This window comes from Phyllostomus discolor, chromosome 2, assembly GCF_004126475.2.
Source record: "Phyllostomus discolor isolate MPI-MPIP mPhyDis1 chromosome 2, mPhyDis1.pri.v3, whole genome shotgun sequence".
Lineage (NCBI taxonomy): Eukaryota > Metazoa > Chordata > Mammalia > Chiroptera > Phyllostomidae > Phyllostomus > Phyllostomus discolor.
In genome coordinates this window covers 80,133,799-80,148,310 of record NC_040904.2, presented here as the reverse complement: position 1 = coordinate 80,148,310, position 14,512 = coordinate 80,133,799, and the positions used below count along the sequence as shown (strand labels likewise).

General features: G+C 39.6%; 1 protein-coding gene across 2 annotated transcripts in view; it reads right to left on the bottom strand.

Moving 5' to 3' along the window:
- LOC114490991 (ABI family member 3 binding protein) overlaps window positions 1-14,512 on the bottom strand; it is a 247,096-nt gene that overhangs the window by 168,917 nt on the left and 63,667 nt on the right. The window lies entirely within an intron of this gene.

Genomic DNA, 14,512 nt, shown 5'->3' with positions numbered 1-14,512 from the left:
ACACTAACACTGAGTAATATGTGTTTGAAAATACCCTTTAAAAAGCCTCTTTGTGTTTTAAGCTTAGGCAGAGAGTTTCATTTATCCAACTGTCAGTTTTGAAAACAGAATCTCTAAGTGTGCCTATGGAGGGGGTGAGCCACAGGGCTCCAGCGGGTTCCTGGTTCTACACTTCTGTCTCAGCCGCCTTTGCCCGGCAGACACACGGGTTCACTCACCTGCTGGGCCAAGAAGGAGAGAGGGAAGCCTCCCTGAGCAAGAGGTGTGCAGTCTTGGGGCGGGGGGGGAGTAAAAAGATAGTAAAATACTACTTGTCTACTCATCTTTTGAAAAGCCGCATCAATAATTCTAAATTTCAGGTGAATAACCAACCTCACTCCTCATCCACACTCATTGTCACATTACAGTGATGAATACAGTGACAAATGGACACCACAACAGCAGATCGGTTTTAGCAATGGGGTACAGATGGTTCCCATTAGAACACAGTCCACATGCATTCTGAAGCCCAGTTACTAGAAAATGAGAGGCTCAAATACTATTGATACAAGAGATGCATTCCTCACCACAAAATACAATAATTAAATGCCCCTAAAGTAATTGTAATGGGGTGCATGCAGCCAGCTCCTTGCAAAGAGGGGATTTGTAATGGGGTCCAGAACTTGGGGTTTCGAGGAATATGGGATACCCCCACCTCCACAAGTCTGGCTGGGGGAAGGCACATATGGAGCAGGGCCATTGAGAGTTATTTTGCAGGCCAGCCTCACACGTGATATACAAAAATGGTTCTTTTGCATATCAATAGAACCAGACTAGTCTCCAGCCTGAATGGAGCCAGAAGGTATGCATAACTTTGACCCATGATGTAACTGGGAGGCAGCTCCCCCTGGTTACCGCGAGAGCTTAGAGAGGGTTCACTTCACTGCTCTGGGCCACACCTACCTGGAATTACTGCGTCAGCCCAGAAAGGCTGAAAACTGTGGGAGTGCTGGCAGTATGGCTGCTTGTGAAAGGAGTCTGAAGTGGGGTTATGGAGAAGGTTCCAGGCTGGGATTTAAACTAAAGGCGGGACACCATGTGGGACAGAGACTTTAAGGGAGGACAATGTGAGACCATGCATAAAGAAAAGGGGTAAAGGACTCTCACTGGTGGGCCGTGAGAAGGTGCCACATGGTTTTGGATTAAGAACTGGAGATCGTGGAGGCGACACAGCTGAGGGTGCTGGGAACCTCAGGAGGCCTGCCCAGCCAAGCATGGCTTACTGGGAGGAACCAGGAGTCTAGCTGAGCTGCAGACTCCTTTTTTTTTTTTTTCTAAGATATGGTAACCCTGACCAGCTTGACTGGGCAAAGCGGGGAGGCAGGACTGTGTGTGTGTTGGTGGGTGTTTTAAAGGAACTTTGGGATTTTTAACAGCAACATTTCGCCATTACTCTAAATCTGTATAACTTTTGAATAAATAGTTCCTTTCCTTTTCACCAAACTCTAGGATTGACAGCCATAATTCCTAACACCCGGCAGTGGGCAAAGATAAACCTAGGACAGAGGGACTCTGGGAGGGGGCTCGTTTTGGTAACAATATCTCAGCCCCACCAAGGTCCATTCTGTAACATAATTACATAGTCAAAAGCTAGAACAGCAGCTATTATTAGTCTTGACCAACTTGGAAACATCACTGATGTCCTTTCAGGAAGTTTGATGTCCCTTCTAGAAAAATATTGATGGGGTATTTCTCTGGAAAATTCCGCTGTCTGCTTAGACGTGTGCTAAGTTAGAGTTTTGTAAAGTTTCATGGCAGCAGAACTACAAAGAGAAAACACAGTAAGCACAAGTAATATCGATATTGCACTAAAGTCACTATGTTTACTAGGTTTATGAATATAAAACTTTAGTGATTTTTTAATAAATCACTTCATTACTAGCACATTGTCCTTAGTTGTACATAAAAATGAAAGTCTAAGAATTATGAAACACCACAAACTAATATGAAGCCTCCACCTTTGAGAGTATTTCTAAGCCCCTGTAGGGCACTGCAGTGGGTTGAGAATCACGCTGAACTGGCCCAGATTCAGCTCATGTTCTGCTTATCTCTGTCCATTAAACCTGGCCACGTAGTAGTTGTACAATAAACAATTTCTGAAAGAATAAATGCATCTGTTCCTCTTATCCTTTTTATGCCTGGGGCTAGAGGGAAAATAAAGGGTGAGGCTTTGAAGAAAGGAAAAAATGGTTAGGGATTTGGGAAGTAGCAGTCAGCAGAAGGAAGCAAATGATCTTTTTTGAAAAGCTAATAAACTTTAATCACTGAGTTTGTCTTTGATAAGCCTACCTGTAGAAATGGTCTTTTTTTTTTTCCTTTAAAGTTTTTTTGTATAAAAGGTAGGTGGTTTTGTGTATAAGAATAATCCTTATCCTTTTTTCACCTGAAGAAATAATTTAAAGCAAATCCTACATTTTTCAGTAGTTATTCCTATTAAAAGTTATAAAATGAGGTTGGAAAATGGACCAGCGCCCATTCTGACAGAACACGCTGCGGTGCCCTAGGCTTCAGAGAGTCCTGCTTCTTGGCTTCTGCAAGGCAGACCGCAGACACCAGCCCCCAGGGAGGCTGCGACAATGTGGAGGTTAAATGGACTGTAGAGGCACAGGCATCCTGTACCAAAGAGCAACTGTTGTTTAATACTAATGCAAAAATGACTAGGAACATCCCCATTGGTGGGATTCCAGAATGTCCAGCCACAGACATGTTCTGAAGGGAGCTTCCAGCTTGTGTTGTACGCATGCTGCAAGAGGGGTTGTTCCGAGTCATTCAAGACTGATGACAGTAGTGAGCAGCAGCTCCTCATCTCCAGGCTGCAGAGTGAGGGCAACGAGATGAGAATTCTGCTTTGATGTGCTGACACGAGGTGGGAAGACAGGGGAAAGATTCCTGAATCCAGGCATGTGTACACCCACAGGCTCTGCAACACTCCTTCACTCTCCACACCTTACCAAAGTGGTCTGGAAGGAAAGATGCATCACTTCTCCACACAGAGGGGCATTTCAAAGACACATTCCACTGAGGAAGGCATTTTTTTTTCTCAGAGTTTTGCTTTAATTTCAGTGAGAGTTGGGGAAGCAGTGCCATTGAAAACACTCCACCCAGTGCTGACAATATACTTTGCAGGCCTCATCAGTGCAAATCAAAGGATAGGACCTCTATCTGTATAAGCAGGGGGAAAGTGACATTAAAGCTGCTAAAATAGAAAAAATTTCCTTTTCTTCAGTTTCTGTCTAGACCATGGTGTTTATTGGCTATTTAATGTTGAGCTCTGCAGGACAGTACAGACCCTCACCACCCCCTGCCCCAACTCATCCTGCTAGCCTCACTGTATGGGACCCTCTCCCACCAGCTGCAACCTCAGGATCAAAGCACCTACCCCCCCACCCCAGCCTCCATGAGTGAAAAAGCCAACTTCCCCTTCCCACAGGCCTGTCATCCCAACCCACAGATGCCAAGAGATGGCAGCCTCTGCCCTGGGACACACTGTGTACTTCAATCGGGGTATGAGAGAGGTTTTCATTGGCAATATCCTCCTCTGTATGCACTGTGTCACCATGCAGGCCCATGCTGGAACTGCAGGCCCATGCAGGAACTGCTGCCACCATGTCCCGCCAGATATCACCATGGGTGTGGGGGAGCAGCATACCTGACCTCCCCCTGCATCTACACCCTAGTCCCTGCTGAAGGTGGAGGGTGACAGCACTTGTTCAGTGGGGGTGGGGAAAGGGAGGCCCAGCAGCAAGGGTGACAGGAGACCAGGTGCTGAGAACCAATGTGGGTGCAGGGGTGGGATCTGCGACACAAGAGCCCAGGAGCCAAGCCCTCAGCACATGCACCACTGTCCCATCCAACCTCACTGACAAGATCAAACTGAAGGGGAAATTATTAAGAATTTCAAGACAGTAAAGCATGAAATGCAGGGCCCTTCTGAGTGCACTGGTGACACACCTGGGAAGCCAGCCTGGACCTACCCATCTCCCCCTAATCCCTGCAGACCCACAACCTGTGATGCGCCAGGTAGCTCTTTATTTGCAGACAAATTCTGCCCCTAACACTGCAAACAAATAATCTTTAATAACCTATTCCTCTTACCCCACAGACAATACACATCTTTTCCTAGTTTGCAGACCTGTTAGGCATTAAAATTGTCAGCTTTATTGTCTGTAGGTTTTTCTCTTGCCTGTATGTCACATGTGCAATCCACAGGGAAACTGAGTGTCAGGTGTTGTCTGCGAACTGGTTTAAGGTTTGGCAAGTGCATGCTTTCAAAGCACAGCCTGGACACACACACATTTTCCAGTGAGTTCATCAATTCGTTCATATTCTTTCTACAGAAAAGACTATTGAAATGCCAGGACTGTGTTTGAATACTTCTCTTTCAAATAATAGTGCTAGGTTACAAGAGCCATCAGATGGTAAGACAGAACCTTCAAGTCAGAAAGGCTTTCCCTTACGATTCAGCTGGTGAGACAGACACCAGTAAAAAAAAAATGCTCTTGTTAGTGCTACCACATAGGGGTGAGGGAACCAGAATAATTCCCATGAGATGCATTATTGCATAGGGTTCAAATGTAACAGGGACTTGCATAGTGAGGGGAAAGCACAGGGGCATGGTGGTCATAGGCTCACCTGCCTGAAGGCAGCTTGGCACTCACAGATTTCTTATTTTGGGGAGGATTTACTGTCTTCATTGGGAAGAAGAGGATACTGATAATACCAGCTTCAAGGGGTTGCTGGGAGGATTTAGTGACCTATTTCTGTAAACCTCTGGCCTTGCACATTGTAGGCGCTCAACATCAACTCTCACTAACAGGTTGGTGAGAATTTGTATTCCAGCATTTGCCTAGCAGCTACTAGGTGCCAGCCTGGTGACTTATCTCTTCCTAATATTGTTTCTCCCTTCTCATTGAGGAGTGACCCCCTTAGCTGGAGAAAAGCTTGGGCTATTGGCTTGGAATCAAATGCAGAAAGACCTGGGGCCACGCTAAGAATTCAGGGCTTTATCCCATATGTAGATTAAGCATATAATTTTTCCACTAAACTGGGATACTTTTGAAAGAAAGAGGAACACTATTAATAATTATGCCAGAACAACAGGTATAAACCATAACTCTGCCTGAGAATAATTTTTTTTCTGTAGATTTTCACTCCAGACAAATAGATGCTTTTTATTTGTTAACTGGGAGGCTCACCCAGCAAATCTCCCATCAGACTCTGGGGAGTCAGCTCCCACATCCACAGATCCCCTGGCTGCAGAGGACACTAGTGAAGGTGAGACTCAGCTCAGGTCCCAAGAAACTTACGATTCAGCTGGCGAGACAGACACCAGTAAAAAAAAAAAAAAAGAAAGAAAAAAAAAAGCAACAAAAACAATTAGAGAACAATTCAAAACAGAAAGAAACAAATGCTGACCTTCACATCACAGTACCTCAGGTATGATCTGTATGTGCCAGAGAAAAATCATGTATCCAGGGAAAGTCAGATGTTTAAGAAAATATGTAGGTAATTAGAAAATGAGGGTTTGACTGTATTTCTTGGCTTTGGGAAGAAATACCCCTTAAAAAGTTAATAAATAGAAGTGGTGGTAGAAGGAGGGGCAGAGGACAAATTTTGGGGATACAATAAGGGCTTCATATATTTTAAATCATTTAAACCTAAAAAATAAATGAAATTATGAACTCTAAATTGTTATCTTGCACATCTGTTCCAGATAAACCTCTAATTCTTTAATCTGTCCTCCCATTGGCAGCTACCTTTCTATTTAAGACTCCTTCTCAGTAGTAAGCCTCTTGCAATGAATCTAAGACAAAGCATACTTTTAGGCCATGACAAAAGACCCAAAGCTATTTTAGGAGAGCATTTCAAATATAATTAAGAATAAATTTTAAAAAGTTAGATTTTGGTCTCAGCGCAATACACTTAAAAAAACTGTTATGCTTTAGACCTGGCTGTCGTAGCTCTGATTGAGTGTGGGCTGGGAACCAAAGTGTCCCAGGTTCAATTCCCAGCCAGGGTACATTCCTGGGTTGCAGGCCCTAACCCCCAGCAACCGCACATTGATGTCTGTCTGTCTGTCTCTCTCTCTCTCCCTTCCCTCTCTAAAAATAAATAAATAAATAAAATCTTAAAAAAAAAAAAACTGTTATGCTTTATACTGAAATAATGTGAATTAATTTTATTATATTGCCAAGAAAAGAGACTTGGAGACAGTTTATCTTTTGTTTGGTGAGGTCAGGAAGACTGTAAAAACATGGTAGTTGAATCCAATAGAAAACACAGAACTTTGAAAAGACTCTATCTTTATTAAAATATAGTAAAATGGTCACCTAACATTCACACAAGGTCTTTCTGATATAAGGTCACAGTGAATCGTCTAAGTGATGGCATAGTATTTATTAAGAAATTGATACCCACTGTGCCAATTTCTTTAAAAATTCCCTTTGAAGCTTACTTAAGTCCTGCTAAATTTTGCACCTTGGAGAAAAGCCAAGTGATTCTGAGATTCCTATTTTTTAATGAAAAACTTGGACTAATCTTGAAGATTTAAAGCCAAATACTTCCCAAGTGGTAAAACTATTTCCAGAGAAAGGACTAAGAATTAAGTGACATTTTGAAAATAGACTTAAAAAAAAAGAAAAATACATTTTAAATGGGACCCACAGTTGTTTCAGTCTTCCTGGGTCTTTCCTTTGCCTCCCTCCTTTATTTATCGTGCTTCTAAATCTATGACAATGCTGGAGGTAAAAAAGAAATCTAAGGGCTGTAGGGTCCCTAGCTCCTGGGAGTTTTCTGTTTGGGGGAGGGGGCAGGCAAGACACACACAAATAAAAATGAGTAGTAATCAATCAAGAAGAATGGTAAAAGAAAATGCTCAGGCTCCAGGATGTTCTTGGAGAGGGTAATAATGTTGCCTGCCAAGAAATGGCCCCGCAAAAATAGAGGGAGGGTTTGACAGACAGGTAGCTCATAACAAAGATGGCGGTGGGGGTGGGAGAGAACAAGTTTGGGGGCACAGAAGTATGTGTTTTAACTCACTTAAACCTTCATGAGTTAGGGAGCCAGTGGCTCCTTCCATAATACATGGACTCTTGTTTTTTCCTGTTTACTGTTTAAAGGACGTTAGAGAAGCAACAAATTAGTGGCATGTTTATACTTTCTATTGTAGAAGAACAGTTAAAATTTCCTAAATTTTGAGAGTCAGTAGAGTAGAGTACAGTGATTCATAGCTTAGGTTCTAGAGCCAGACTTGCTGGGTTCGAGCTCTGGCCCAGCTGTTTACTAGCTGAGTAACTTTAGGAAGTTTAAACCACTGGAGCTTCAGTTTCCCTGTGTGTAAAGGGCACTACCAGCATGATCTACCCCAGCAGAGCTCCCATCCCTCATCCGCCTTCTCATCTGCCTTTTACTCACTGCTGGCTGCCGTCTTGCTCTGTCCCCTTACAGCCTCTTACTAATTCTCTAAGGCTTCTGCCAGGGAAGGGAGGGACTGAGTTGGTTCCAATGGCTGGAACTGTATCTCTTCCCTGCTCCTTTTTACTAGTTATCTTTCAGCTTAATAAAAATTTTAATATAGTTCCTTCAATTCTTTTTTAATTGATTTTTAGAGAGAGAGAGGAAGGGAGGAAGGGAGAAAGAAAGGAAGGGAGAGAGAAACATTGATTTGTTGGGTTACTTATTGATGTATTTACTGATTGCTTCTTGTATGTGCCCTGACTGGAGATTGAACCTGCAACCTTGGCTTATCAGGATGATGCTCTAACCAACTGAGTGATACAGCCAGGGCTTCAATTCTTTATTTCAACCTCTTCTTCCAGCTATTTTTCTTTAATGAATCTACCACCACCTTCCTTCCTTCCTGACACCTACTGCAATAAAGATTAACTTCTTTTTAGTCATTAAGATGATATTTACCATCCAGTTTAACAAATAGTAGCAATCTCCATTATTTTATATTCCATCCCACTTCCATTAAAATAACTGGAGCAGGGCTAAACATTTTTATGACAAAGAGACAGAGAAGGGCAATTGAAATTCTGAGTTGCAACAACGAAAGAAGAAAAATTGTACATTTGCTCTTGCTTTCTATACAAATGTAAAAATTAAGGGTAAGATTTGTAAGAGGTATTAGTAATCCATATGAATATAAATTACATTAAATTATAAACATAGAATTTATATTTATTCATACCTGGATAATAATCATTTACAAATAAACTTTATTCAAAATCATTTAAAAATTAATTTTCCTCTGTGAAATAAAAATAGTAAGAAGCTTCAGAATAAGAAACTGATGATTACCTTTTGGCATGAACTTGCTGAGATAAAATTACCATAGTTAAGTAAATAAAATGGTGTTATGCTCTTATTTTGATCTATTATTTTGGAAGGAAGGCTGAAGTTTTTGCTATGTTCTTATTAAAAACTTCATTAGAGTAAGACAGAAAGTGGAAAAGTGAAATCTAGAGAAGACAAGGTCTTTCAGCTCTATCTCTTTTTTTAAGCTGTATCTTTTGAAAATTCACTTTTTTGTCCTGTGCAGGCCACAGCTGTGGAATTCTAAGAGGCACCTGACAACTCTACCCAAGGGCACCACGCAGGAATCCCCTTTAATAATTAAAGGATGAGCATGACCACAGGAGAGAGGTGTGTGCCCACCACAGGTGGTGTGTCAAAGGCTTTGCTTCTTCTTTTGTTTCTTAATCTGTTTTTGGAGTTATCCCTTCCAAGAACACATTTAAGGGCAATACAAAGACGAATGTGGGTACTTCTTTTCAGTAACTGACAACTCTGCTACAAAAACCCTACTTCTCTAATTTCACTGACGTCCTACCCTCCAAACAACAAACAAAACAGAAATCAACACCATGGGATTACCACTTAGACCAAGGGTTTTAATCTTGGCGTGAAAATTTTAGAGCTGACCAGAACTTTAGTGGTGATCCAGCTCATTCATTATAAGCAACTGAGAAAGCCAAGTTCAGAGAGTTTAAGTAAATCATCCAAGATCCCCCAGTGCATAATAGCAACTGGCAAAATGTATAAGACATACCTACTCAGTGCTAGGGTTTATCTTAGTTACCCTATATAATTTACCCATATTTTTTTCATAATACTCCTGGAAGACTATTCTCTATTTTATATGCATGAAAAATGAAACTGAGAAAAGTTATGACTTACCCAGAACTACTCCACAGTAAGTATGGATAGTCATGTTGAACTTAAACCCATGTCTGTCTGACTGAAAAGTACACACGTATTCTTTCCCAACATTCTGCCTTTCTGGGTAGAGGTGGATCTTTTCTAGAAGGCTGATGTTAGCCTCCTGGTCCAGGCTCTTTCCAGTGCCGCCAGTCCAAGGGGCTGTTAGCATTGCATTCTCCTCACTAGCGCAGGAATCGCTCTCAGCATGCAACTAGGGAGAGCGGCTGAGAGGCCTGGGCTGAGTGCAAGAAACTTGCTTTCCTAGGGCAGCGAGCGTAAAGGTTAGCACCTGCGCGAGTATGCGAGTTCAGAAATCTGCCCTCCTAAATCCTTTTTGGAGTCCTAACGCCTGGTCCAAAGACAAATTCCTTAGTCAGAATTTATGGTAGTGATAAATGTATATGATTTATTTGTTTATCTTTAATCTTTTTTGTATTTTTTATTACCTTTTAGTCTCTTTATACCACACCCCACCACACTGTTATCCATGCCCATGAGTCCTTTCAATTTAAGCTTTGCTAGCAGTAAACATCATTTGAAATACATAATTGATGGAGTGTAATGCTTTCCTTCCCTGGTAATATGTATTAAAGTGTTTTCAGATGTCAAGAGAATATCATAAAGTGTGACTCTGTAAAGATTCAGTGTCAAAAATTCTCATTTTTACTTTATTGGACATTTGCAAAATTACCAACAGCTGCATATAAAAGTGAATATGCAAACCAGAAATGAGAACATTCATGATGTGAGTAAAAAAGGATACAGGAACCCAACGGACCTGTTATATGTGAATCATGTTTAATGCATTGTTGCAAGATCCTCACAGCCATTGATGTTTATTCATAGCCACCTCAGAAAATACTACTTTTTCTACTGCTCCAATTAATCTACTAAAATTTTAGTAAAAGAATTTCCATTAGTAAATTTTTTACAGACATTTGATATGAATCTTGTTTTTCAAAACAGCAAAAGGAAATACTTGATGCTTTTTAGTTTTGCCTATAAGTTCAGCATGCGACTTTTGGAAATGCCTCTGTTAATACTACATAGAGACAAAGAGATATTCAAATAAATGTAGAAATATTTATAAATGATTATTTAGAAGGAGTATTAGTTCACTGATCGCTAAGTGTTAATTTGAATATTTCTGAAGGATCAACAGCTTCTCATTTCAATAGTGACATCTTTTAAACACATCAAACAGGTGAAATGTGTCAGATGATGTGGCACTTTATATCTGCCTTGAAAATGATGGTAAGTTACTGTGAGTATAGTTCAGTGAAACCGAACAAATACTACTATCCTATTACAGAAGAAAGTAAGAAGAGGGGCTGTAAATGATGCTTTTCTTCCATTAAAAACCCCACAAAAATTCTTTGCTCTTGTATAGTGCACTACACTCAAGGGATTCAACTCATCACTTATGAGCATAAATTCACTAATATGCCCACAGCACATCTGTGAAAAATAGACTTTATTACTCTTTTACAGATGAATAGATTTGAGAGTGATCACCAGTAAACTTCTGGCAGAAAGGAAATAGAGTAGAGACACTAATTTCAGACATATAGCTTGTGGCAGGCAGAATAATGATCTGCATCCTAATCCCCAGAATTTATAAATATGTTGGATTACATGAAAGGAGAATTAAGGTTGCAGATGCAATTAAGGTTTTTAATCAGCTGACCTTAAAATAGTGAGAGAATCCTGGATTATACAGGTGGGCTCAATATAATCACAAGGCTCTTTAGAAAGTAAAAGAGGGCCTTAGCCAGTGTGGCTCACTTGGTTGGAGCATTGTCCTTAAATGAAAAAATCACGAGTTTAATTCCTGGTCAGGGCACAAACCTTGGTTGCAGGTTCAATCCACAGTCTGGTTTCAGACAAGAGGCAACCAATTGATGTTTCTCTCTCACATCTGCATTTCTCTCCCTCTCTCCCTTCCTCTTTAGAATCAATGAGCATGTCCTCCAGTGAGGATTAAAAAGAGTGAAAGAGGGAAACAGGAGAGAAGATCAGAGTGATGTGGTAGAACAGCTTGACCCACTGTTGCTGTCTTTGAAGATAGAAGAGGAATGCTAAAGAGAAGCAAAGAGACAGGTTCTCCCTTCTCTCAGGGCCTCCAGAAGGTAGGCAGCCTTGCCCAATCCTTGACTTTAGCCCAGTGAGTCCCATGCTGAACTTCTGATCTAAAGAAGGGTAAGATAAGTTTGTGATGTTTTAAGCCACCAAATTTGGTAACTTATTAGAGCAACAGTAGAAAACTAATAGGCACCTCTACTAATCAACGAGAAGCAATTAATACAAAAATAGTAATTAAGAAAGACAATAAATAATCAATCTGAGCAACCAAAGAATAATATTTAACTCTGAAGTGCAAGACCATTTTGAAGTAATGAGAGTAGAAGTACACAGATTCCTTGGCATGGAGAAAGGTGGGGAAGGAAATATGTAAGAGGAGTGTTTTTTTTTCTTCCACTAGAATACTACTAGAAGACAAAAGAGATTAATGAAAAGAACACATTGATCTAAATGGTGAGGTAAGAGTTTTTAAAAGGCTATTTGAAAATGCTTTCCAGGAGAAGTTTGGGAATCTTTGTCCCTAGAGATCTTTAAGATACATAATGATCTATCTGTTTTATCTACCTTGGATGTCTAAGATATGTACTTGCCTGATAGCTAGGCCCTAGATTACACGATCTCTCATGGCCTCCTCCAACCTAAATATTCTATACTGACTTGAGTCTTCAATTCAGTGCCACAAATAGGTAGTTATTGCCTATCTACTCATAAATCATTCTGCTACAAATAACCAGAGAGTAAGACATAAACCTTGACTTCAAGAAGTTCACAATTTAATAGTGATATAAGGTAAACAACCAATTTATTCAAGCTGAATTCAAGCTGAATAATGAATAAATTTCAATAATGAAATTTGATGGTGAATTTTATAATCGAGGGATCAGGCTAAGACCACCTAACACACCAGGCAGTCTTAACATCGCTAAGTATGACATCAACCATCATGTGCCTCTTCTGTGGGCTGCTGGGAAATATATAGTACCACCTATAAAGTATTATTTCCCCCCAAAAGCTGAACCCAAATCTAATACAACCTCCAGATCTAAATATCATTACACAGGAAATACATGGAAAAAGGAACAAGTTAAAAAATATGGAATGGAAGCAAGGAAGTAGACAAGGTGCTCTCCTTGTCCAATTTATCTGGAAAATCAATGACATTTAAATAGCGAAGGGAAAGAGGATTTTTAGAGAATAAAAGAGATTTAAGAGACATAACAACCAGATTTAATGTGTAGACCTGGTTTGGATCTTGACTCAAAAAAACAAACAACTCTAAGAAGTCACTTTTAGCCCTGGCTGGTGTAGCTCAGTGGATTGAGCACAGGCTGTGAACCAAAGCATCGCAGGTTCGATTCCCAGTCAGGGCACATGCCTGAGTTGCGGGCCAGGTCCCCAGTGGAGGCCACATGAGAGGCAACCACACATTGATGTTTCTCTCTCTCTTTCTCCCTCCCTTCTCCTCTCTAAAAATAAATAAATAAAATCTTAAAAAAAAAAGTCACTTTTAAGACCAGAGACATTTAAATACGGACTAGGTAGAAAATATTATAGAATTATTATTATAATGTGATAAAGGCATGGCATTATTAAAAATATTTCTTATCTATTAGAGATACCTACTGGAGTATTCATAGATTTAAAAAATATGATTTCCATTTATGCTTTAAAATACTCAAATAATATAATGTATATGAAAAATACATGGACAAGATTAGCAAAAAAGATGATATATATTCCAGTTGCATGATGGGACATGAGGGTCATTATAATATTCTTTCCCCTTATGTTTGAACTTTCCATAATAAAAATATTTTAAAGGATGAAAACAATAGTAAATAAATAAAAGGGTGCCTAATCCATTTGATTATCCCACATCATTGAACTACTCAACTATCACAAACTGTCACTTCTAATGCCCAATAAACAAAGGAGCAGTAGATCTGTTTCTGTTTGTAACAAGTTAAAGCATTCAGTTACTTTTTATAGTAAAGAGTAAATATGATGGGGAATATTTGCAAATTTTCAAATTCCCTATGGTTTCCACATTCAAGATTAGTGTTACATTTGTCCAAAGTTCCTAATTCTCAACTTTTTGGTAGCTGTAATTTGTTTGATTTAAAGTGATTATCTTATGTGAAATCCAGTGTAGACATTTAATTAACAATGTTACTCTCTTGCCTAATTTTATTTTATTTTTTAATAGTTCATTTTTATTGTATTTTTCCATTACCATTGATCTCCCATATACCCTCTCCTACTCCTCTCCCTTGCAATCACCACACTGTTGCCCATGTCCATGAGCCCTTTTTCCTTTTTGCTCAATGCCTCCACTCCCTCAGCTTTGTCTGATTTTAAAGTACAATTGAGACTTGTCTATGAGGACAAGAGGCTGAACGACAAAATAGATTCATCTCCAACATTCAGTCATAAAAGAATAAATGTCAGATCCTGTCTATAGTAGTTCAAGTTATAGGATTAAATATCAGAAGTTCATGGAAAGGCTCTTTATCAATAATGCAAGCAGTGAAGCAAAATATAAATCTAGGACTATTCAGAAGCCTTTGAAAGCATTCATAAAATGATCTCTTTTTCTAGAAGTTATTCTTTAAAAGGCTTTTTTCCCAAGTAATTTTTCTGAACAAGATGAAGGTGCCCACATCCTCCAAATTACATTTTAATGTGACTAAAAACATTTTCAAAGAAATGTTAAACTTTATAATACATATGAAATCTTTAATCTTTTTTGTCTGAAATAGTATACATTTTTCAAAATGTAGTCCATTTTCTTTTCTTTTTAAAGGTAGCTTCTCATGAAGAGACACCCGGAAAGCTACAGTTGCTATTTTCCACTGGAAGAAAGTGAAGACACTGGGGAGGAGGGATAAGCCACATAAGTTATATTACAGAGATTTAAATCAGGCCTTTCAGCTTATTTTCCCCACATGCAATTTAAGTTATGTGCTCAGGGACTGTAGATATAATGGCAATGAAGCTGATTATTGCTGAGGTACATGCAGAATATGCACTACATATTTTTGTCATGTAAGGATAACAATTATGAAGAGGATTTGTAATTCTGGCATTTGATTTAGCTGAGGTGGTGGAAGAAATGGTGCTTGCTTTCAAGATTTATTATGCATCATGTAACACCTATTTTCTTTCATGTCTCCTTCCCAGGCCTGAG